The sequence below is a fragment of the Varroa jacobsoni genome, unplaced genomic scaffold, assembly GCF_002532875.2.
Source record: "Varroa jacobsoni isolate VJ856 unplaced genomic scaffold, vjacob_1.0 scaffold_59, whole genome shotgun sequence".
In the NCBI taxonomy this organism is placed as follows: Eukaryota; Metazoa; Arthropoda; class Arachnida; order Mesostigmata; family Varroidae; genus Varroa; species Varroa jacobsoni.
Window position 1 is genome coordinate 22,012 of NW_019212961.1, and position 26,368 is coordinate 48,379.

Below are 26,368 nucleotides of genomic sequence, written 5' to 3' on the forward strand. Positions count from 1 at the left end.
TTCCATATGATATTCTAACTCAGTCGTCATGACTTGTCATCGCGTTACTAATGTCGTGTACATCTTCTTCTCTTCTAATGAAGCTCAGTTATACGGCTTCGTTATACGGTCCAGCCTCGCGACTGATGAGCTTGAAAGCGCGATCAGTGTTAAAATTTAGAAAGTTGAAACGAAATCTTTAGAAGTGCACTGAAGGGCAACTGGTGGGATACTGGTGTCAAACCTAAGAGGAAAACTACTAATGAGTTCAACTTGAATCGGTTTCTTAAAGAAAATGGCTGCTAAGAGATTTAGAGGAACGAACGTGTACACGAATGAGTAACGAAACAGAAGGGCCCAGAAGAAAATTAAGCAGATTGGATTTAATATTACGTATGAGTAGGCCTCATACCATCCTTGAAGTCTACATGACTAATCTATACACATGCATATATATATATATATATATATATATACTGGTGCCCATCCAACAATCAATGTCCTGTTTTTTTATACAGGTTTCAATCAAAATCCAGCTTAGTTCTACAAACGGCTTTATTTACAACTGTATTGGTTGTGCAAAATAACTGATGCAACTTTGCTGCACGATTTGGATAAATCAACCTGATAAAATTTATCACTAACTGATAAGCTTCTCTATCCTTCGTCACTAAGTTCGAAACAAAACAGTTAATGGTCACCAGACTGATAGCCATTAAACGTTGTCTGATACCCGGGACGAGTTTGGTAATCCGAAATGGTACTAGAAACATTTCCAAACTTTTGTTTTAATTACGATTAGATGCCCGCGCTAAAGGAATTCAGCGTAGCCGACCATATAAACAGCTATAGACACTGACTGCAAAGCAAAAGCAACTGGTGGGAGGGGTATCAGCGCGTCATATATGATTTTTTTTTTCGCGTCATTAAACATAATACACCTCATATGGACGCTGTGACGTTTTATCAAGTCGTCGCACAAACGATAAAAATAATAAGGATCGATCTTGTTGCCGCTAATCAATGTCGCACTGAATTTAAACGCGATATGGAATTCCCACAATTGTTATATATTGACCACAGACGGGTGAACAGACACACGGAATATTAAAAGTCATCTGCCTCAAAGGAGACGCTGCGTTAGACTGCTAAATAAGCGTGAATTGTGCATTTAAAGGGTCGCAATAAAATGGAAAACAAAAGTATGCTGTAATGCCACAGGTTGAGCGAAGAGGTTTCCAAAACTAGGATACCCCGCCAATTTTATAGCAAATACCGCGTTTCTATTTTGAAGATCAAGAACATGGCCAAGGAAACGTAGATTATATGCGAAATAAGTTAGAAAGACGCGGCAGGAAGTTACATGAGAAAGTTCGAAGTTCAGATATGCAAGGCACATTCGGTATATATGGCGATCTGAATCATCGTGTCCGGACGTTATGACGGCTACTTATAATACAGGTTTCGGCGCACTGTGGATCTTCACACTTGAAGTTTTTTATTTGATCGATTTTTTTCATCTTCACAGTTCAGTTTTTATTACTGGATATTTTTTGGCTGACCGGACAAGAGGTATTCCATTTTATTTTATTTTAACGAATTTTCTTCAGACCACTAAAAAAAAGGTAGGTATTGGTTTGTAACGACTACCGAGGTCTAGTACGATTTTGAAATGTAATGCTCTCCAGAAAGTAAATCTCCTACTAACAGTAGGAGATTATGGTGCTATAGAGCAGCAGATCGCCTTTATTTCGCGTAGAAACGTTGTTATATACACCAAGATTTCCGTAAAATATTGGTCCTTTCGGCGTTCCGCATCGATTAAGCAGCTAATAAAATTACCAGCGTACATGACAATCTCTCCTTAGTGAACTTTTAGCGAAAACAAAAGGCTTGCCTACTTTTTTAATAGATAAATAATGGGTCCTTTGTCTACGTTTTTCAGTAGAAGAGTCAATAATATCAGTGTGAAAAACATTTCCCTTTTTGGCCTGCTTTGTGTCGTAATTTACAATAATTTGAGAGCAGATGGAAAATATGTATTCGCTATATTCTTGTTTATCAATACGGTTCAAGTTGTTTTCATTCCATCGTAGATATCAAATTCTTAATCCAAATTTAATTAACGAAAATAATTAAAATTAACAAATCAAAATTTTAACAAATTGCAAAATTACACTGAGAAATATTTTTGGTACCCAGAAAACGATTCGGCATCGTCCAATAAGGCAAAGGTTACTTAAAGATGTCTCCTATATCATATTATATTCTCATGGACATATCTTCTGAGTATAATGTTAAATATTTTTACTAACGACAGAACCCGCGAACCTTCCAACCTTTGAACAAGCATTTTCACCCTAATGTTCAGAGCGATGAGCATCTATAATTTATTGGTTTACTTTATATTTTGAGCAAACTCTGGCTTCTTTGGAAATTTACTTTTTCAATCACAAAAGCTGGAATCATAAGCATTTAGTCCACTGTTTCGAATGTATTATTCAAGTTGTTTATTTCTTAGTGGACCTAAAACATAAGCAGAATAAAGCAATTCAAATAATGGTAAACGATATAACTTTTAGCCTCCGCCATGCTCTTGTGACCCTACGGCATTACGAGGCCTTTTCAAGTACCTCACATGGACCTGTTGTTTACCAAGAGCATTCCCCAAATACTTATTCAAAACAACTCGACCAAGGGGCGTACTTTAGAGGCAAAAACATAACTATATAATCAGTATTGCCAGTTACCAACACCATAGGCAAACCTCATGTGATTGTCTGAAGAAGGCAGTCGTGTTGCACAAATCGAAATGTCGAAACTGCGCATGCGCAAGGCGGCAAAATTCAACCGTGATTCTAAAACAAATAGTCGCTTCTAAGAACCTCATTTGACTGTTGAATGATTTTTTTAAATAAATCAATTGAAGTTGGCCTGCTGCAAAATGATGAAAAGTGTCGGACGGAAACATAAAAAGCGCTGCGATCTAAAAATGGGCCAAATATAATATTTACTTAGTTATAGCTGTTTTTTTCAGATTTTCGACCTGACAAATGTACGTCATGAAAAATAATCATATATAATCTTTGTTGACACTGCGCAACTAATTTTTATTTCCACAATTATTTACGTGCTTTCATTATATGTCAGCTCATAGGAAACGAAGTAAACCACTCTATAAGCAACACGTCGATGTCTGTGACTATTGGAAATTACTAAATCTTGCCAATACCGTGTGCACAAATATATAAAAGCTTCTTCAGCGAGACTGTAGAAAACTGTGTGGTCTGGATAATATTCTACGAGACTGCCTGAATAAGCGGCGTGATTTCGGTTCCACTCGATTGCTGCGTTCATGCCGTTCCTCAATTGACAGCTGAGTTAGATAGACACCTTGTAACGTGTCCAAGTACTCGATATCGAACTGTGTGACGAGATATACAAGAAAAGATATGGCACGCTAATGAACCTAATCTTAGAATTGGAAGTTGAAATTAATATCATGCTAGAGAAAAGTATTGGTTCTAGGACCTCTAGAAGGCTACTTTCTCGGGTAAAATACGCTAAAAAAATGCGCGATAAGAAGACGATTTGACCAGCATTGAGGCTTCTTCAACCTGGCACAAAATAAGAATCGCGAACGATTCTTGAATAAAGTTTTTTGGGGACCGATGTTGCATCTACTTGATGGTCCCATTTAAGCTCTTGTGTAACAGTTGTTTAGCCAGGGGCAATCCAAAAAAATCGCCATCCGTGTTCAGCTTAGTTCTCGGCAAAGTCAGAACATTTATATTTGCATACACACAAATAATCATCTTATCGAAAACAAACAACATGTCTTAGAAAATTTTTTTTTCAAAAGAAACATAGCTTGTTTATTCTACTTCATCTGAAGTAACAAACTATTGCGGACATACGGCTTTCAGCTGAGATGATATAAAAAACAGTTTGGCTAGAGTAGTTGAAGTAAAAGTAAGTCAATTTCTATTACATTTAACAAAAACTGAAAAAAAACGCGATGCAAGAGATGCACTCGTGGAGAGCAGTTTTCGCCTTCTTTCTAATATCGAGCATTTCGATAGCTGATATCCAGATGTTCTAACTACGTAATACAGGAAATTTATGTAATAAAATATAGCTAATTAATCATTGTCTACTTAAGAATTCTAGAATATTAAGCATCTCTAGTTGCAGCGTTATATTACTGATAACTAATAGCCGTCATCATCATCGGTCGAATTGCAGAGAAACTTTTTTCCACAGTCGATTTTACTAACTGCCAGCATGGCCTTCAATGTGGCCGCCTCTTTTTTTGCGCTCATTTTACGTAAAAATCCTAACAGTCTATTTTTTTTTTATCTCGATGTGTTTTTCTCGAAATATTGTTTGCTCGTACTGCACGCAAGAAGATAATGATGGGCTGGCCGGTAGTTTTTCTGCCATTTTCAGATTGTCCTGGTCGAACAAAAATATGATGCGGTATGGGTTCGAATTGAGTCATACATAAATTTTTTTCAAGCTGGGAACTAGCCGCCTGATTGAATACCTAACGGCGATGCCGGCTGTAAAATCCAAAACACAAAAATAAGCCGTTCTCACTTGACTCGAATTCATTGAAACGTCCGATTCCATTTAGTGTGCTTTCCCACCTTCAAGCCCTCTCTTTTGACAGCAGTAACGGCAAAGTCTGTCAGCTATCTCTGAAATGGTAGAGAAGGGCAGTATCTTTTGTTGCGTGTTCCCTTAATTAACTTTCATTCGAAGATATACTCAAAACTTTCAGCCACGGAAGGACCATTTCCATTATGCGAATACGTTGGGAGTTTCGCCTGAACCCGTCGAGGCATACATACATGAGTTTATTGAAAAAGATTTTCGGCCGTGGAACAAGCGTTGGGTTGGTCGCGAAGCAGTGTAACGTATGTAAACCGATTGTTTTCAATAGAATGCACGTTATGGCGACTGCCTTCTAAGGGAAGTTTGCGATTATTCTGTTGTCCTTTAATTTATTAGAAACACTTTCCTCGTTTGTTCCAGGTGTAATATTTATATCCAAAAAGGCCATTTTGAAGGTGCCGTCACAAATGCGGATCAGGAGCTAAATAACTGAAGGTAATCAGTAAATCAATCACATATACCAACCAATAAGCTTTTATCGCTAGACATTATTATTTCTTATTATTAATTCGTTGTTTAAAGGAAGTGTTGTTGCTTTAAATAGCGCTTTAATAATAAGCTTCTGCTTTTAATTAAAAGGAACGTAGATCGGGTAACATAAGAGATTATATTGGACTATTTGCAGCCGTTGTGGGAAATATCAACAGAAGAGCTCTTTGCGTTTCTATTGAGTGTTTTGGCAACCTTCTCTCACCAACTATAGATAATGGATGCCTTGATCTTTACTTTATATTAGCGATAGCCCCAGCGTACGTAGATTTATCACGTAACGTCAGAGCTGTGTCCGCTATGAATGGCGTCTTACTGCGACCGCATGAGTATCGCATCGCTAATAAAATCGATTTGGATTTGGGCACCTCGTTTGGAGCTGTACCAAATCTGGTTTTTCATATACTTACATGTACATATGTAATACATTGGATTTCTGCTATAGATTAGTCGTTTCTTTATTCTAGGAAACATATACCTTATATTTGAGCTATATATAATGCAAAATATATACAGACTGCCACCTTACTGTTAGAAAACAAACATGTCATTAAAAAATATATAAGCATAAAGCAATAATAGCGGATTTTCATCCGCGAATGCGATGATGGATAAGCTTGAAATTTGCTAGCATTGCCGCGCATTTTTACTATAGGAATGTATTACCAATACTTGCAGGATTGAAGCCTGTCAGCGAAGGATTCACCCAACTACCAAGAACCATGAAGACAATTAGTCCAGGCCCCCGCGTGATAGAGCTCCATAGAACCGACAACCATGGATGACACTACAGAGTGACTGTATAGTAAAAATGCGATGAGTCATCTATAGACTACTCCTTTTGCTATCATAAGTACGCTTCCAGATAAGTTTGGTATTATACTCAAATTGTTAAAGGTTGAAACAGTTTCCTATCGAACCTAACCCACCGGTATCCCAAATCACAATGTAATTATGACAACTATTATAGTATATCTTTGCTACGTTGAAAATGCTCAATACCAATTGGTTTCATAGAAGATTTACAATGACGTTTCTAATGACGGCCAACATGCTTGCTATCATCGTATTGATTACTGCGAAATGAATGGAAGAACGCGTTGTCGGATGAGCTTGGCTTGCTACGACGTTCTGCCTAAATCCATTTCATTTGCTTGATCTATTACAAGTATTGCCAACAGAAAAATTAAATCCGTTGCTATAAATGATTCGTTTTATCATAAAATAGAGGCCCTATTTTCTATTCAGAACACCACAGTATTTCTCTGTGCTAATGTTGACCTAAGTTTGTAACTTGTACCCCACTTGCATCATCAACCAGCCATACACAAAAAAGCACAAGTCCACAAAAATGTGAAAACTGGGTGAATTAAAAGGCACTGAGGGATGTCGAAGATACCGATGTAATCTCGACATGCTCGAACGCGGTCATCACAGGTACTTTCAAAAATGGCCTTAACGATCTACGCAGTAGACACTCAATCCCACAGTCATTAAAAGCTTTGAAGCCGTGAAGATGTGAGGCCGAGGATCGGCCAGAAAAAAACCTTCATCCCTCTGTTGTTTATCCCCCTATTGTTTTAATGTGTCCCTCATGTTGGGATCGGGAAACCTTGTATTATGATGCACTCGTCGGTAAAAATTAGGCTCGCTTTAAACCAAACTCATGCAAATCGTTGTGCTAGAAAAATATGTATCAAACAGAAAAATCTAAGAATGCAAGCCAATAAACGATTTACGTAAACGCCTTTTTGTAATTTTACATTTCCATATTCTTGTAAGTTGTCGAGACTGGACTTATTGTTGCGTCCTCTCGGTTTTTTTCCATAGCTGCTGTTTAGGCCGTCGGGGGACAAAATACACCCCTATGAATTAGAGTATACACCTGCGTAGTACAGAATGATAATAATGATAGATTTCTATTAATAATTTTTTACATTAAATATCGATACGTATTACTGTAGTACAGGAAACGAGGATAGCAATAATCAGTCAAGTAAGACTTTAGAATTAAGCTTCCTAGATATATATATATATATATACTATAATTTAAATATAAGCATAAGTACGCGTCTACAGCTATGTAAGCGGTAACCGAGTGGCTATAAAGTGCCAACCAAGTTCAGAGCTAAGTAGGTTTACTCAGTTCTGGTGGCAACGGTAGGGAAGTTGGCGATAGGGTCGAAGAAGGCTGATTGGAAATTATCCCAAATGGGTTCAAATGAATACTATTTTATTGACGGATATCGTTCAAAAGTTATTAGTTAAAAATATATTGAATATACCTAACTCTACAGTCAGTCCTACACATGTCTCGCGAATAGAGCCGTGGACAGTTTCAGAAAAGTCGCTTGTGTTACAATCATCATTATTTCGCTATCACGCGCTAGACTCGGATGCCTGATTAAATGATGGAATAATTTGATTACGTACCAACGTTATGGAGGCCTAAGAACACGGTCGAAAACAACAAGTTGGACATTGGCCAACAGTTACTCTATTGACACGTCCTTTGATACAGCCACAGAAACAACGGGGGACTACTAAGAAAATTATACCATTTAGCTTTTTGGATGGTGGACGTAAGCCAATTAAAACCACTGGATCGCAATACTACATTTTGACATCTGGATTATCGTTAGAATATGAGAAGAATAACTATTACATCAGCATCATCGTCATAGAATATCGATATATGAAGGAATAGCAAATAACAGCATAACATCGTTCCGGGATACGTGACTTTGCTAAGCAACGATCACGGGGTAGATTTTTTGTAGAGCTTGTTGTTTGTCAAAGCTCTACAGGATGGTGTACGTGGAACAAGTTACGTTTTCACTGTATTTTTCTTACAAATATAGTTTTTTGATCGCAGCGCCTGCATACGTAATGATCTATGATATCATTATTACCACCTTGACTCCTGTTATTATTATAACCATAATCGTTGCAACAATGCAAAGTATGTGTTCTTTACGTACAGCTCGCGACTCCCGCCGTTCATTCCATCCGCCAAATTGATAAAGGCTGTGATAAAGTGTGAACAAAATAGTAGGCGGGATCGGGTAAAAAATGAGAGAGCGTAGAGGAGTATCCTCTCAGAGAATTCATTCGGCCATCGTAGTAGTTAGGCCGTAAGCGGAAGGCGTCCTCCTGGAGCAGCACGTGCCAACATTTATCTTATTTATTTGCCTATTACTAAAGTAATAGGTCACTTCGAAGTGTAAATTATTTAGCGGTCAGTCGTTGGAAGGCGTCGTTGGACCGTCGCGTTGATTATGATATCTGAAAGGTAGCAATAACGAAAGCGTACGAAATTGTTCAATTGTTTTCGTATCGTCGATACTGTGGCAGAAGTAGCAGCAACGTTTGAAAACGTGAAGTCGTAGTTATTTAGACACACGATTACGTAATTTGCTCAACGCGGTTGTTGATGACTGTGGATACCGCCGTATCTAATGGCCCACCTCATCCGTTTTATTTGCCTACCATGTTATCTCATCTTTAGCAATGTCGACGAAGGTACCTATAAGTCATTTAGTACTGAATCATATTGTTAAACTAATGATGTGCTGAGATCTGTGAATTGGCAAGCTCATTGGTATCGGGCGTAGTTGTGTACATAATGTGTATAATAGCGCCACACCTTAATGTGGCATGTTGAAAGCGATGATGAAATCATGTAACATATCAACCACGATAAATTGTAACGCGGCGTGAAGAGACACTATGAACATTTCATGGCCCGTGTGAACTGCTCAGACGGCCGGGGTTCACTCTTAACTTTTATGGCCGATTACCACGACAGTCGGAAACCTCTCTTTTTTTTTTTTTTTTTTTTTTCTCTTACTAATTCATTGAAGCACGTTGAATTATGCGTTGCGCGTCAGCGTGTTCCGATACACCCAACTAATACCAAGCTTATTATAATTATTCATATGCAATTAAGGTAACTGATCCAAGATGTCGTCTTTTAAGCAGCACACCGAACGCCTACAGATATGTGAGAGTATTTCCTCGCGCTTAGTACCGTTACGTCACAGATATTCCGTAACAATCAAGCTAACGTCATTTCTAGCTCGACGATACTTTCAAAATATGTTTTACATAATCAGATCAGATGCTGCGCAACGGCACTCGTCAAGGTGGCTAATTAGTAGATTTAGTGATTCTCCCAGTTCCAACATCACTGGTCGTCTATACGCAATATCTTTGTAATATAAAACATCGAAGTATTACTTATATCTAATCAGTAGCTTAATTCCTATTACAGCTCAGCACCCCTAATATATTTTAACATGCAGCGTTCCCCTTAGATAATCGTAGCACTCGTTTTCTGATGATTTGGCACCATTTGCGCCACCGTTGGGCATTTCATAGACACAGTGGTGCACTACTCGCTACAATCTATAAGAAGTAAAGCCCTCCAACGGGGCTATAACGATCTTCATTAGAACAACTTTCCCTTTCAACCCATCGCTTCTTTCATTCCCCCCTTATCTTCCATTCCATCCCACACCTCACTCTTACGCCGTTCCGTTAGTTTGCAGGATCGCCGCATTAGTTAAAGGCGTCGAATACTCGGCAGCAGTATCCGATTTTGTGACGACTCTTGCATGTCTGAGACATTGCAACTAAGTAAAACAGTCCAGCAGCCAACCTCAGTCGCTCGTTATGGTCAGACAGCCCACTTATGTGAGTTCCGGTCGGAAATGAAGTAATAATAGTGTAAATATGGATCTTGATATTTTGGGATTGACACACTGGTCGACGATGCATCGGTCCCAGCAGCCGACCCGCCGTGAACTATTCGATTATTATGGTGGGTTCGCTGTTTTAACGGTGTAGCGATAGTCTTCTTTTTGAGATCTGGGAACTTAAGCTTGTGTTTGGTGCATGTTTGGCATTCACGAGCCACTTGTCGGAGCCACATCGTCTTCGTTGCGCCCAAGTGGCTACCACGATCAAAAAAGCGATCGGGTAATTTTGCTTGTTTATTGCTGTTATTGTTTGCAACAAAATTTGTTTGCAAGTCGGTCACAGTTGAGGAGAGCGGACTCCGTAGTACATACTATATGCAGAGTGGACATAAACATGTACACGTGTAGATGCGAAAATAGATGTGCTATAGGATGAAACAGAAGATCTTTTTTAATGAAGTCTAATGATCGAAATCACGCCAAGATAAATTAGTAGGTAGCGCACTGAAAAAATCTTCTTGGCCACAGATTGAGTCGCTTTAGAAATGTCGTAGAAAATGAAAACACTTAAAAAAAAAAAATATATGAATTGAAATCGGCCATAGCTAAGAACAAAAATAGCTACTAATATAAATCAGCTACCTAGTGCATCAATAACATAACAGTAGCAGTAGTTTTTTTTTTTTGCTATTGGCTATACCGCACCGCATTAGATTCTACCCTACATGAAACAATTTGGAAGGCTGTTATAGATGTGTATATCATTTCTCGTAGCGAATCATGTGAATGAACAGAACGCAACGAAGTAGACTATCTTTCGTCATTGATAAATCCCTAAACGAAGTTACGGGACAGACGACTCGATAATATCGCCTGTCAACGAGCTGGGAACGATGCTTAGAACATGCTATTTCTAGGACAATGCCATGTCAAAGGAAGTTTCGTTCTGATGAGAATTGTTTTTGTTTCCCTCCAGAGTAGTTTTTCTGATAATAGTACAACTTATTTTTTGAATTCTCGGCGCGGCCACTCAATGTAAGCTATTCGTTTCGTCCCGCTGCTTTAAATGTTTTGTAGAAATATCGGCCGCTGTATTTTACTCTGCTCACCAATATCCAATACCGGATAAGTTGGTCACTTCTATTTTTTGCTTTCCTCAATCATTTTTTTATCGCACACTCATTATCATTTTCATTATAATGATCGCCGACATCATTATAAAAATTTCAAACAGCGCATTATTCACTATTTTTTTCATTTAAAAAAAAAAAAAAAAAAAAAATGATATTCTGCCCTGTACCATACACGGTTCTGTAGCAGTTCTTTTCTTTACTGTTGTTCTGTGCATGTTATTGTTACATACGTCTTTTCTAGTTTTTTTTTTAGATGACACTGACGGGATGCTAGTTTTATTCGTCTAAGTGTACTTCTATGTCCACTTTCGAACCTTTGAAATATAATGGATTGATTTATTGGACATAACACGACATTGGGTTATGTTGGCGGAAAAGATAAAACAACTAGAGACTGTAAGGGAAGTACTACATGGTGGGCACGCACGCAAAAGACGATACATTTGTATTGGTGTACTCATGCTCTGTCAAAAAACAAGGTAAGTCGAGTAAAATGTAGAAAGTCAGCTGAATTGCCCCCTCTACCCCTATGGAAAACAAAGATATCCTGTAAAGCCCCCGCAAATTAGGTGTCCGACGACAAGGGGCAATCTGCTCTTACTTTCCTCCCTCCTGGCGTACACACCCACCAATCCTACTTCTTTATTCAGTTACCCTCAACCGCGCATTTATTTTTTACCATTTTGTTCTAGCTACAATGTAAGCAGCGTTAGTGTAAACTCCTTGCGGTCGTAGTGTTAGCAGCGGTATCGTTTGGTGCGAGAGAATATACTCTAATGAGAAAAATAAGCTGTATGGACCTGTCGTTGTGTAAGTTGCTTACTTAGTGATTTATATTGTATTATAATCCTCATCATAGTCATAATCATCGTCATGTAGTAATCCTGCACGTTTCCCCCCACCCGCACCCTAAATACCTTATCAGCAAGTTGATCCATCCATACCTGCTAAACATTTAGAGCAGTGTGATGTAAGTGACACGGGGTCCAGCATTTTTTAAGCGATAAAATCGAGTCCAAAAATGGCAGTAATAGTGGCCAAAAAGCAGTTAAAATCGTCACAGGCAGATCAACTATATACCATCATCTTAATGATTAGCGGACAGACAATGTAGTACATGCTTATGTGTGCATGATATATGGCGCTAGCTATTGTAGCAAAACAAGCATAGTAATTATACAATACATCTAGACCCTAAAAGGGAGCTACGTGGCCGACGCGAAAATTTATCGCAGACCTATACAATGTCGCACTGCACATCTAATCCCATTGAAATTCCTATTGCAATGTTTTGTTTTTCAATCAGTAATAACCAAATTCAATGATCGTGACAATTCGAGCTTCCAGAGGAAATACTCTTTTCTCTCGAAGAAACTAAATGCACAGTAAACATATGCTTGGCGTCTATAGAAGCTATCAATCTGATTTTGACTATCATAAACAGTACAAAGTAATCAAGCCTGTCGCCTTTTAGAGATTCGCAAAAAAGCGCTGATGTCAAAACCATTACAAAAGTATTAGTCACGAACAGATTACCGCAGCTGAGCATTACCGCGGTATGTCTGTTCTTAGATGTGATCGTAATAACATACGCAACAGGTGCTGCAATAGTTATCTGAACAGTGAGTTAAACAAGGAAACTGATCCTGACTCAGTTCGGCCGTATTGGGATGGACGCGCCCTGAGCTTGTACTCTGAGGCGACCCCACCGCATTCAGCGCGTTTGAACCGTATGCTGAGCACCCGAATGCTTTAGATTTTATTATTCAATTTCTATTTCTCTTACATACGAATTACTGCCTTGCTCCACGACGGAGCAGCCGCGAACGTAAAGAAATAGTGATTCATCTATTGATGGATAGGGGAAACCCATTTAAGCCCGCATGGGGAACAAGGGGTTGTTCACGCTGAAAAACGCCGACCCTATGTGGCAATACACCATGGGTCGGTCACATGGTAAATAGGTGGGTGTTAACAGATACAAGATCATTTTTAGCTGGTTTCTAATGGCCAGTTTCTCTCTGGTACTATTCGTTTGAGAAAAATCACACACGTATCAATGTGTAACATTCCCAACTCGCGGTTAGATAATGAATCATGCTAAATATCGACTTGATTCGGTTTTCGAACGCCTCTACCCAGCTCTATCTAGTAAATATATATACACATATAATGTACTGCATTGCTGTCAGTGTTTCCTACGGCTACCAATCTTACGCAGAAGGCTACATAATTTTTACGGATAGTCCGTTGAAAGCTATGGGCCGCGAATCGATAGATGCAAGTCAATTCACCTTAGAATAATCACCTGACTCGTGACTGACTTTTGCAGATCGCTATGTAAGATTAAGTTAATGACGCCATCTTCTCCTTGTCTCTAACAGAACGAGGAGGAAATATGACTGTTCTGTGACTCATCATCCGCAGCGCGAGAACCTTAAGTGAACCGAAATACACGAACACTCGGCCACAGTCTGAACCGAGTCAGAACCCTGACAGCGTGAAAAAATAGCGGCCTAATGTTGTAGAAATTTCTGACACATTTATATATATACTCTGCTAGTTATAGCGGTCACTTTCAATGGATGAGAGAATTATAATTATTAAGAGCAAAATTACCAAGGCTTTACAGATTCATATGATGCATCTGAAAACTTCGTCGCATCGTGTTCCTAAAAGAGGTTTTAGATTTAATGGTATACCGCTGTCAATTCAATAATATCAAGGACTCTTGAATCCAGTGCATTTCAAGGGGAGGAACTGTGGCCTATGTAAGACTAGAGACTAGTTTTGTCTGTGTAATTCGTTTCTGAGACGTTTTTAATCGTCGCCGAAGGCACTATTAGGCTTAAAACAGCATTGATGACAAATAAAGTACATGACTAATATAAGGCGTTGTGTATGAAAACCTACTGCAGACTTCCTGTGTCCCTGTAGTGTACAGATGCACGATTGGACGTGCAGCTCTTGGCCATTGCGCGGGTCGATCGCCGTTACTCACGAACCGCACAATTCAGGGAACTAATGACGGTGAAAAGGTCGTTGTTGTTGAGTAACTCAACTCTAGACTTACCCCTGTAGCCCCGTTGAAGTTGTTGTTGCTTATTATTGCGTGTCAGCGCTCTAATGATTTCTTTGCCCTCACTTCGGTTAAGTCGAGTCAGCAACCGGAAAAAGCTAAGTTAGGCAGACAATATTATTATGTACAATTTGAAAGGAAATAAAAGCTATAATTAGAACAAAACATTCAAGTTAACACTTCCTGCTGTTTAACGGCGCTGCGTTTAAACTACTTGTTAGTGTAAGTCTTCGTATTTTGATTTTTGCATGGACCGAAGCCTCTCGTAATCAATACGCTTTATGGATCTTTAAAAGCTAATGCCTTACGAGTAAAGTTCCATGGTTTTTCAACGCTCATTAGCACTAGATATGCCTAAATAAATAAAACATATATAATACGTGTAACGGCATCGAAACTACAAGGATTTTATACATTTTTCTCGCCTTTAAGTAGCTATATACGGTTATAGTTCGGGGTGCTGTTGACAACAGGAGAAGTCGTTATACTAAAGTTTTGTAACTGTAAGAGGAAGATACATGTAGGCACTTCATTTAACTGGATGACTTCGGTGTCTAGACGTTACGGAATGAACTTGAATCTGCTCTGACCATTTAGAAGTAAGTAACTTGTTGCGAATCATCTTTAGCGGCATGCTCGTTAATTTTTTGCGCTACTGTATAGGCGCAGAGTGTCACAAAGGAACAAGCGTCCTTATGTAAGGGATCTATACGATCTGTTGCATACAATGATTTCCAAGTAACAACTGCCAAATAATAATATAGCTGTGAAGGAATATAGAATTGCGCGAACTATCGAAACATCTATGCGAGTGAGCAATACCTGATTTGTCACCAGGAACAGCATAGGGAGCATAGTTCCGGTGCCAAGATGATACTTTTTTCAAAAACGTCGCTTACTTAGTTACCTGGCAACCGTTCTCAGCCTATCCGTAATCGTGAGAAGTGTGATACGAGTCACTAAACTGGAACTGCTAAAACGGTACGTTGCTTCCAGCAACTACAATTTCTGAGAAATATGCTTATAATCATATCATAACTTACGAAATAACAGAAACACAAAGCGGCAACGGGAGCCTTCGCAACAGGATAACTTCAATTGACTTTTCGAAATCTAGACTTTACGTGCGTGTTGAGGACAACCTATGACCGTCTAGCCGTGCCGTGATCACCATAACCACTCTATAGTCGAATATAGACGCTTACTTGGAACAAACCAAACGCGGATTTGGGAGAGACCGAAAAGGGGCATAATTTTGACTTTTACTCGCAGGCCAGTATCACCTAATAAACATACAAATAATAACGAAAAAAAAAAAAGAACCGAAAGAGGGATAATTGAAATCCGAAATGATCCTTGTTCTTATGGGGTGAGTACTTCAGAGTAACCATTCTCCATTTGCAACTAGCAACGATAATTCGATAGAGGCGAAACGAATTATATGCGCATAAAACAAATGAACCATAACGGGAACCACTCAGATACTCACTGTATTTACCTCGAGCCAAGCTAACTTTTGGTAAAAATTAATAATAAGCACAATATTATAAGCTCGTAACAACTATTCTTACTATTAAAGCACTAACAATTAAATAAACCCCGAATACGACTTTATAATTATTACTAAATGTTGCTTCTTTGCCATAATTCCCATATTCTCCGTGGTTTTTGCTCGTGACTCTACCGCCACTGCTGCTGCTGCTGCTGCTGCTGCTGCTCCATTATTGCTATTGTTGTTTTTTGTTATCGTTTTAAATATCTTTTTTTTGTCTTCTTCTTTTTGACGTTGTTACCCATTTTGCGGCTGTGAGGGCCGCCAAGTAGGGGCAAAGGCGAGAAACAGCTAGCAGGGGGGCATAGAGGAAAGGGAAAAGCAGGTAATGGCTTTATCATTTATTTTATTCCTCAAATTCAACTGCGTCTTCCTCTTCTTCTTTGTTGCTATAGCAGTGACTGTTGTTACTATTGTGCCGGTAGCAGCACTACGCCCCCGCGCCGCGAAGGTCATCGCCAAATCGACCAATCGGTTAGTCGACCAGCGGTGATTGCTGGGCTTACGACCGCCACAGATCACAGCAGCAAATGGCGTTACTGCGACCGCTATCGTTGATGCTGCTAAAGCGGTTCGGAAGGCAACCGTTTGTCTGAAACAAGGGCAGCTTGAACAGCAACGACTTTTGCGGGTGGCAGGCCTACCAGTCCCGTACCAATACACATCAGTTTTTCATCACTATTATTATTACTGTTATTATTATCCTAAGGACAGAAGTACCAGTAGCGGTAACAACAACTAGAAATACTTGTTGCGTACAATTTGGCCAGCGACAGGCACAACGTCAAACGTTAAGCAGAGTAATAGCAATGCAAAAGGTAGCTGGGACATGCAGTTAAGCCAACAGCTGAAGCGAGCGGGGCAGTCGCGCCGGCGGCGAGGACGATATCCGGAATCAAGTCGTTCTTACGCGAGAATTCCTCGTCTTCAATCCCTATCCCCCCTGAGGCCCGATATGGCTGCCTATTCAATTCGCCCGCGTCCTCACGTCAATGTAACGCTGCTCAGGATGACAGTGGACCATGTCTATCAAAATGCTTACTGCTTATGGTCACTACCTGGTTCAGTAACTGACGGACACCGATATCGGTATAGTACGCAGGCAGGCACGTCGTTCCTAGCGTGATTACGTTGCACTGCACTTTCTTGAGGTGAAATTTTGGATTGTTCGCTAGAGTCAAATGGCACATTAAAAATAGTCATTACATGTAGTAACCCTGTGTTTTTACGTATGTATATACGTGAGCATATTCTTTTGTAAGCCATTTCTGATGGCTGTTGATGCCAAAATGATTATGATCGTTTGTGTTTAGATTGTATAGTATTATACGCCCATTGGGTCTATGGGTATTTTACTGGGTTCGTCTATGTCGTGGAGCTTATATGTACACCAGTTATTGTTGTATCTGATTTTTTTTTGATTCTTTACTGTCGCCACATTGTGTGATATTCTAGAAGAGCGCAAAATTAAAAAAAAAAAAACTAAAGCTGCGTTTCGGTATCTTTCATGAATGTTTGGTTCGCAGGTCGTTTACTGTGGGTATTATAGGTGGTAAGGCTCAAGCCAGCTGTCACAAGCGTCGTCTAAGCCTACAGGCGTGCGTCGCAACAGCCTTTCACGATAGATGAAGCTGTGGCTCGTAGGACAAACGTTGTATTTCTTTGCCCAGAACGACAGCGGCGCCAGTAAATAAAATTTTTGCGGTGCCAAAAGCAAACTTTATTGACAGTTCCCAACTAACTATATTACCTCGTCGGTCGTTATTATTAAAAGTCGTAAAAAGCATCGACCATAATACCATATGCCTAGGGGTTGTTCCACTTCTATTTGTTGTAACATGTAAATGAAAATTTCCACTTTGATAATTCGAAATTGTTATCCCCGAAATAGCGGCGCATGTCTTATGAGTTTTACAATAAAATAATGTGTAAAACATGCACATGCAGGACTAGTGTAGCCGTCAACACACAGCTGTTCTGTTTCATCTTTTCTCATTATTACGCTTATGCCGGATTCTGACTTGAGATATGAGACCTGAGATTGAACATCGGTCCCTACAAGACGTACCATAGCTGGGCTCGATGTAATGGATTTCTTTTACGGCCACTTATTTTCCAATCGAAATGTTAGCATCGGTCCACAATAGTCGCTCGAATATCAAAGCAATGCCTATTGCTATCCGATCGTCCATGTCTCCAATCATCTTAATCACTCTTTGCATTGTTCCCCTATCGATCTGAAACAACTTCTAGTCGTTCGTGTCCTTTGTCAATATACAATTGAATAAAACGATACATCAAGTATCGGTTACAAATAGATCTAGGCAATATAACAGGCGATAACCTGGGCATGATCGAACAACACAACATTACTTCTTCTGACATCTATTTTAGACGATATTCTAACACATTGTATGCTCTATATTCTCAACTTTTCCCTTTTTGTGAGGACCCAATTTTCTGCCATTGACTGAGATGGCAATGGCTGTCAGAAAAAATCGAAATTATCAAAAAATGCCCTATACCCCCACGGTATTGGTTCGCATTGTCAAGTGTTTTTCGTGCGCCGTTGCGCCTTAAATTTTCTCCTCTTGTCGCTCCGGCTGACATATAATGGTGACACCACAGTAAAACACTTTTTTCACACTTGTTGAAAAGAGAAAAAAATACAGTGAAATTGTCTTTTCGCGGCTGAGCCTACCGGGACCACAACGCAATTAGTCATTATCATCGGCGTCAATTGGTACAACCCGGTAGTAATCATTAATAGTCCACTATCATCCTAGTCAGTGGGGCTTTCAGAGGGTTCGCTCCCCGCTGCATGTCATTGGCATAACCATTGGACATCATGAGCACCACCGTCGCATCAGCGACAACATGATCAGCAACGGTATCTGTCCTGATGTTATCTAGCAAAAACATCAAGTGGTTCACCTCGGAGCAAGCATCATTTTTCATTGAGATAATGGCAACGCTAGTAACGACGATAAGATCGCATTATAGACTCGGGCCGTATCAGGATCATACATTTCCTTCGCCTTTTTGCCCATTTGAATTCTTTTACCTTACGTTGCACACATCGTATAGCAAACACATAACACACCAGGATCCGTCATTGACTGAGGGTACCGCTGCTGTTTTTCGACACGTTTCGGCCAACATTTCGAACAGTAAAGCCAGCTAGCCTTGTCAGGCTAATGGGTGGACTATGCGCGGGGGAAGTTTAAGGGTTATGAAGAACGCAGTGACTCTGTCGTGCGACACAGAGCTCACAGTAGTAGTAGTAACAGGAACGTACGCCGACTGCCTACCGGGCTGCATTAGCGGCAAGCAGTAGTACGACGATAAGCTATGGCGGTCTGGTGCTTTACAGAAACAGGCATCTATTTGGTACTGACGCTGCCCACATGCGTATCGTGTATGAGAAACAGACAGGTCTATGTGTTTGTTTGGGTGTCTGCGCGTGTGTGAACGTTCTCTAGAAAATTACGAGAAAAAATATGATCAACCAAGACAGTTGGATGGAGTCCCTTCCTGTTGCTACCTTCCCTGGCCAAACAATAAACAGACGAATAGTTCAAGCAGTAGCGGTAAGGAAAGTGGGAACTTATTCAAACGGTATACGGCACATAATAATGTTGATCGTCTAACAATAACAGAAGTCAAAATGAGGGTAGCGACGTTGACTAGCATAGCTGACGATTATTGCAAATAGCTTACGGATTGCCGATGTCCGCTCATGCTTCTGAGCAGCTATAACGGATGCTATTATTGTTGTTGTTTTGACCTAGCGGTTGTTGCGGTCTTATTGTTGTGGTCATCAACGGTACGCGTCCTGCCGCGAGGAATACGAACTGATAGCGGAAGTGGCGCGTCAGGCTGGTCAAGGAGGGCGTCAGGCTTTAATGTCCTTAGGTTATTATTGTGAAAGGCCATAGCGGTAATAAGAGAGTATTTAAACGAAAAATGAAAATAGACAAATGTAATGCGTTACGGATGTAAAAGCTACAGTAAATCAACGGCTGCAAAAGGCTAAAAAAAAAACAGAATGATTGGTGTACATAGTGTGTTTAGTTGCGATGAAATAAATCTGCGCGAAACTTCCCATATTGATTAAAGCCCTAATCAAACTCAACAATCAATTAATTCTACAAAACTGTCAAGCACCGAAGTTTAATATACAAACAGTTGAATATTTTACACCTTCTTCTATGGCATTTGCGTTAATGCCATCGTGGATAGCTTTTTTTTTGTTTTTTTTTTATTGGAAAATGGCCTATTTCCACTGGCTTTGTCTTTTAGGAGATGTGTTCAAACTATCCATTACTGCTTATATATGTTTTAGTCAGCCCTTCCGAATGAAATATCTACCAAACGAGTTTTCTGCATATGTTAAAGGGGGCGCCGGTCGGCAAATTCTAAAACTATTCACGGTCTCAACTGAACAGCTCGTCAGTCCTGTAACACATCTGATTACGGTTCATTCTATATTGCAAAGCTGACAATGCGACGACTTCCATAATCATCGGTTAGGTTGTACGAAAAGTTGCGGTACGTGTGCAATGCGACCGTCTTATATCTACAATACAAGATATGTATCTAATAGATATGTTTTGCCCCAAAAGGCTTCTTATGAATACGTCATAACTTGAACCGTTCGTGCTTCTCCTGTGACACTTGGCGCTTCGTCCCGGAGAAGCTTTTGTTGAAACTACACCGTAACTGCAGATCCTTCAACAAAGAGTGATTCAGACACGCAAACATTAACCTAATTTTGTATTCATACATCTCGCTCTGAGGTGCCGTTCTGATTTTCGTAAAAGTCTTGCAAGTAATTTTTTATATTCCTGATGCGCTAAGTAGACAATGTGCTATATATGCAATCCAGGTTCAATATGTCGGCATCACAGTAACAAGCTATAAATTACCAAAGTTTGAATAACGATCCGAGAAACTCCCGGCACCGAAATAGCCACTAGAGCAGGACAATAATCCAAAGTCAATTATGATATTTTTCTAAATAGTATATTTCGAAGTGCTTGGGTCATCGTCAACATTTTACAATAGGCTCTTGTATAGAATCGGAAATGCAGTTATCACTACGTATAATAGGGTATATATGCGTTCGAACTATATCTTACCCACGTTAAGCGCGCTACTTCGCTGTGAGATAATTTCGAAATTATGAAGGTTTAGTTTAGTGTAGCAACCTAAACCTATAACGGTTTTGGCGTTAGTACGATCTGATTCTTATTCGTCTAACTCATTATATTATAAAGACAAATAAAAGACGAGGTGAAACCCAAGCTTATTTTCACCATTATCCAATGCTTGTGATTATTATAAATTGCAAAAACACGATCCAGACTGTGAAATACCCCCCACACAGCTGATACAAAAATGGACTGCGCGCGAAATGTGTGACCTCGCCCTACCCCTCCGTCGTCCGTTGCCGCCACTTTTGCTTGGTTGGAATATAAGACAGGGGTTATCATGGTCACGCCTAACTGCCTCGATTATCATCAACGTCACGGTCGTCATGACCTGTGCTCTACTTGCCTTCAGTAGCGCACGCCAGTCTATTGCGGACCGCCTAATGGATGTAAGGCACGTGTAGATATCTGTTTGCTTGCGCCCGATCAAAATTGAATTAAAACTCAAATCAACAAACTTACAAGTTGTAACTGCGACGGCGTAGTTACGCACTTCTTCCATTCAGTTGTTATAATAGGAACTACTTCACGTTTACAATAATCGTGATGACATTGATTAGTATGTAGATGAATTTTGTTTGCGCATCTCTAAGTATAGAAGATACATATTGATGATGTTTCAGGTTTGACGGCTGGTTGGCAGGCTTCACGAAACGAACCCTAATATTCCCTATAGACAAATACCCTTGCTATAACTGTTGCGCATTTAGTTATATCGAGATCTGCTATTGCTTTCCTTGAGATTTCGTGTGTGGGCACATACCTAAGTCACTAAAATAATCATTTGTCGCATAAATAAAAAAATAGGAAAAATTATTTATTCTTTTATGATTTATTATTTAAATAATTCGGTGAATTTTCGGGACGGAGTGTGGGGCGTATGGGTCGATCGTTAACCACCCGTGCTTTCAACGCATCTCGAACCGGGCATTTCGTAAGATGGTCCTAACGGAAATTTCTTTGGTTTTATCGCGAGCTTGACTGATCTATAATATCTTATAATAAAATTTATAGTGTATATATAGCAACATTCATTTAATGGCTTCTGCGATCGTCATTATATCTATGCTAGCGGCTATTTGTTCGACGCTCTCCCCGAGCCTCGGTGTAAGAAGAAATGCCTGGATGCAAACGCGTTGGCCTTGTCCCCCCACGCCGGTCTTGACGCGTCATCTATTGCAGTGACTTCAAAATGCGTCAGTAGAGCCGGACGATTTTGTGGATTAATTGTTCAAAAACGAGTTGTAATAAAGCGGTGAAATAGCAACACCGAAGTTCACCCTGTGTCTTTGGGTATCATCTTTAGTCGAAAGTTATCGAACGGACACTGCTGAGTATTGCTTCAGCAGAAAAATGTGTGTTTGCACTAAAACCACTATCAGTATTCGGTATACTGTAGGCAAAGGATAGAAATTTCTATCTAGTTACTTATACTTGAAATGGACGGAGCGAATTAGAGCCGCGTTTGGTGGGGCTTGAGGCGCATATTAGAGGGCCGTCTTTGAGATCACTTAATGTTTTTCGGTTTTTTTTTTTTAGGTCACTAGGATGTGTCCTTGATAAAGCATACACACATTAATAACTATTCGCATCTCTGTGAACTTATACTGATCAGTGATAACGCAATTCATGAACAACACAAGTGTTATTACGTAGGCAACAGTAGCGCTTGGTATACGATCAGATAAAAAGAAAATTTGTTTATAATGGCTGCTAGTGAGCAGCAAGTGACTCCATAACCCTAGGTAGGGACTAAACCAACGTCTAATTACTCAACGAGTGTCACTGTCGATAGGACATCTCTTGACCTAAGACCGAAGTTTATATATTTTTAAGTCGGCCGACATAATGATACGGCCTTTAGTATTTTTATTCTACAGGCACTTTTCACAAGTAAGCTTTACAGCCACAAAGCGGTAAGCACGCATGCATAGATTAAGCTATAATTTAACGTTCGCCAAATGTGTCGTTTTGACCTATGTGTGCGTTTATAAATGCGACTCAACGAAGTACTACTGGTATTTTGCGGCTGAAAAAAAGTTAGATTTCGCGATTCACTGCTGCTCCTAGAAGACGACTTCATCGGGACTTCAGAACCGGTATGGCCTTGGCCAGTGTGACAACTGAAAACTTAAAGCCCACAAAATCATATTTGACCCCGAAAAACCTTTCATGCGAACCTGCATCTTTTCCCACATGTATATATATTAGACAAAATTACACTCGTTTATCTATTAATGACGTTAAATGAATCGTAGCGTTGAATTAGACCCTCCGATTAATGTATGCCGGAGCAGTGTCTGATACGTCGTCGTTCACACTTGTTATAATTTAGCGTGTCAAGAATCAAATAACGCCCAAACAACTTTTTATAGCTCAACTAGGCAGTCCCAGAAGTATATCGTCTAGCGTACAGTCTGAGGGGACGACTTGTGTCGATCTTTATCCTATACGAAAACAATCTTTATGCGCATATCATAATTGCATATATGTATACCGCTTTGTATGAACGCAGATCATTCACTGTTTATTACTTTTTGACCCTGATCAACGGCGTTGGCGTGACGATGCTACTGGCCCTTATTCCTTTAGCCGAACGATTTGTTTGTTACATTGGTGAGTGAAGGAGATCGAAGGGGTGGTACACTGGTAGCGCTATCCGTATCCTTCAATCGTCATAATTATACTGTCGTGACAATTACTGCCATGAAATATATGCGACATTTCTTTATCTGTGTATATAGACGACCCACCTTTGAACATACTGAGATTTGATTTTCATTAACTTTTGCGCCTATTAGTTGCTAGCTTGAGCGGTTGTCCTGCGTGCGACCGCCAACCCCGCAATGCCTCCAGTGACACCAGATGATCATGTTCTGGACTTGTCGGCGCTGGGAATAGTCATTCGATGAAACAGTTAACGTTCATTGATTTGCTAAGCTACTGAGGTGAAGAGATCTCTGAATTACTCGATAACTTCCAAACGTCGCTCGTACTATGTAGCAATCGCAAGCGATGCTGTTATTAACGAACGTTATCAAACTGTATTACTACTATTTTAGATATAGGTAATTAAGGACAAGATAAACGCGACTACAAACAAACTCAGCAAGAAACAGGTAACCGATTCGGTTACATTTAGGTAATCAGTAGAAACACTGGAATAAATTGCTGGACGATGACGCAGACACAGGTACTTTGAGCAGTCAGCGCCTTTCGTTGTGGGCAAATTTAGCAATTTTGCATGACTTCTTCCTGTCACCATGACGTTTATATGACACAACAATACGAAAAAAACATAACTGCGTGTCGAAGGTCTGACCAGTCGTTCATTAGGAGGCTGTTTTGAGAAGAGATTCATGATTTCGTGTGGGCCAGTACATTATTCATGTCGCTGACGAACAGTATCATAATCACTGCAATATACAACATCCCGCAGCTGATAAGTTAATGATGCCACTATTATCACTTGAAATTTCAGTTGGTGGACATTTCCTGCCGGTTTTCTATTGAAACAATCAATTTGTACCCTTTCATTGTCATGTTGTCCTCTATCTCAGCCTTCTATTACGCTTTGTCCTGCTCACTGCGAGGACAGGCCAGCAGCGAACGATGCGCTCGATGACTGCTCTCTGATGGAGCTCCATATGTCTGATGCGAAACGTGACAACGGATTCAGACGACCCTTGGCGGTCGTAACGTCGACACCGGCATAGAAGTTATCAGCGAGTTAGAAGCGTCGATGGAAAACTCTGTTCAAGCGAGGTGCACGCTGGTCATTGCTACGGTAGTGGAAGGCAGGCAGACGCTCCTGCTACCATGAGAATTGAGTGCCGATCTTTACATTACTGTCTCCAGTAGGTACATACGTGTGTCTATATGTTTGCGCCTGTACAACAAACATGTACGAGTAGCCATAGTGTGCTCGCAAAAGTAATAATTATCACTAACTACTACAAAAAATTGAAGCAATGGTGCAGTTGAAGTACCGTCGTGCCCAGCAGGACGCCTGCCGTTTGCCCGACCGGCAAGCAAATTTGATATTGTCATCATTCGTGTGCTATCATTACCACTAGTACATTCGTTCCATCTCTTTCACGAATCAAATGTATGCGCCCCATCGCCTTTTCGCGCGCCCACTAGCCTCATGGTGGGTCAGCTCGCTTAGCGCAAAATAACAGCACCAGTATCCAGAAATGAAAAGCTGGTTGTTGGTGGTAGCTGTTGTTAAGCGGATGTTACCCTACGCTTTATGCAAACGCATAAATTAGACAATCCTTTGTCGTTTCTCCGTAAATTTAGTAAAGCGTTCCATTTTCCAGAAGCAGGGGGGAGAGGGGGACCGCACAAGATGACGAATAAATAACGTAACTAATAATAATAATAATAACAATGACCGTTCAGATTAGAAAAGAGTATGGACTCAAGTACATTTGTAAGCATAAACAACGTTTCAATATGAAGCATGAAGTAGGATCGATTTTTTATCTGTATGAAATGTAGCCAAGGAGCGTAGGAAATATAGAACTCCTGACCTCGGTGTATGGTCCTATTATTGAATTACCTCATCCATCGTTTGTATCTAGTTTAAACATTTAGGACTAAAGTGAATTTAGCACTGTGTGTTTATATACCTGTGGATGGGCTTTATTTAACTGGCCTTAAGAGAGTCAAAATCGCCTGCTCGAAAGATCGCCCGTTCAACACCCAACTTCAGTCAGCACGTTGATAAATTCATCGCTTTCCTGGGGCTATGGTCTCTGACCTTCCAAGAATAAAACCCACTTATGATATTCTCGCATCTTATTATTGACCACAAACATAGTAATAGCATTTGCTCAGCTGTACATTGAGTTGATAGGAGCAAAAACTCAGGTAGACTTTAAGTATCAGTCATTCCCAGCTGTATGTTCACACCCCCCCCCCCCCTTAGCCTCTTCACCGCTACTGTAGTCCAAGCTCATGGATTTCAATGGACTGCTCTTCATTTTTCACCTTCAAGTGGCCAAGGCCATATAGGATTAGTGGTAACAGTTACGTCGATTTCGTCCCTTTCCGCAGAAACTTGGGCTCCAAGGAACTTCCCTTGAGTAGAAGACACGCTAGTACTACTGGATCATCACCACCGGCCTATTGCCTATGAATACCGCAAAAACTTAGAGCTATTCGTCTGGATTTACTCAATCTCGCAAGGTTCGTTCGCTGAAGCAACAAAAACTTCCCTGGCCATTTCTACTGCCACGCCAATCGTGTCTGCTAGCAACTAAGCAGCTACTATCAGCAACTAAGGCAAAACTCAAAAAGGGCCAGTTTCAAGTTATGGTGGTAGTCGATGCTCAAAATGAAAAAAAAGCTATTCATAAAACTGGTGGCGGCCGTTACCAAACGTTGCGACAACTAACAAAAAAAAGTTGCCACCAGGACAAACAACTTTACTTTTGGGAGGAAAGGGTGGCAACACGCAAATTCATCATTCATTCGACACGGCACTAACAAGCCGAACGATTGCTAACCGCCAAAAAAAGTAGTAGTAGTAGTAGTAGTAG

General features: G+C 40.2%; 1 protein-coding gene and 1 long non-coding RNA gene across 2 annotated transcripts in view; one reads left to right on the top strand and one right to left on the bottom strand.

Moving 5' to 3' along the window:
- sona (sol narae metalloprotease) overlaps positions 1-26,368 on the bottom strand; it is a 133,030-nt gene that overhangs the window by 21,470 nt on the left and 85,192 nt on the right. The window lies entirely within an intron of this gene.
- Positions 3,996-6,889, top strand: LOC111261095 (uncharacterized). Its single transcript, XR_002680781.2, has 3 exons — positions 3,996-4,898; positions 5,017-5,091; positions 5,824-6,889. It is a non-coding gene; the product is annotated as an uncharacterized LOC111261095 (long non-coding RNA).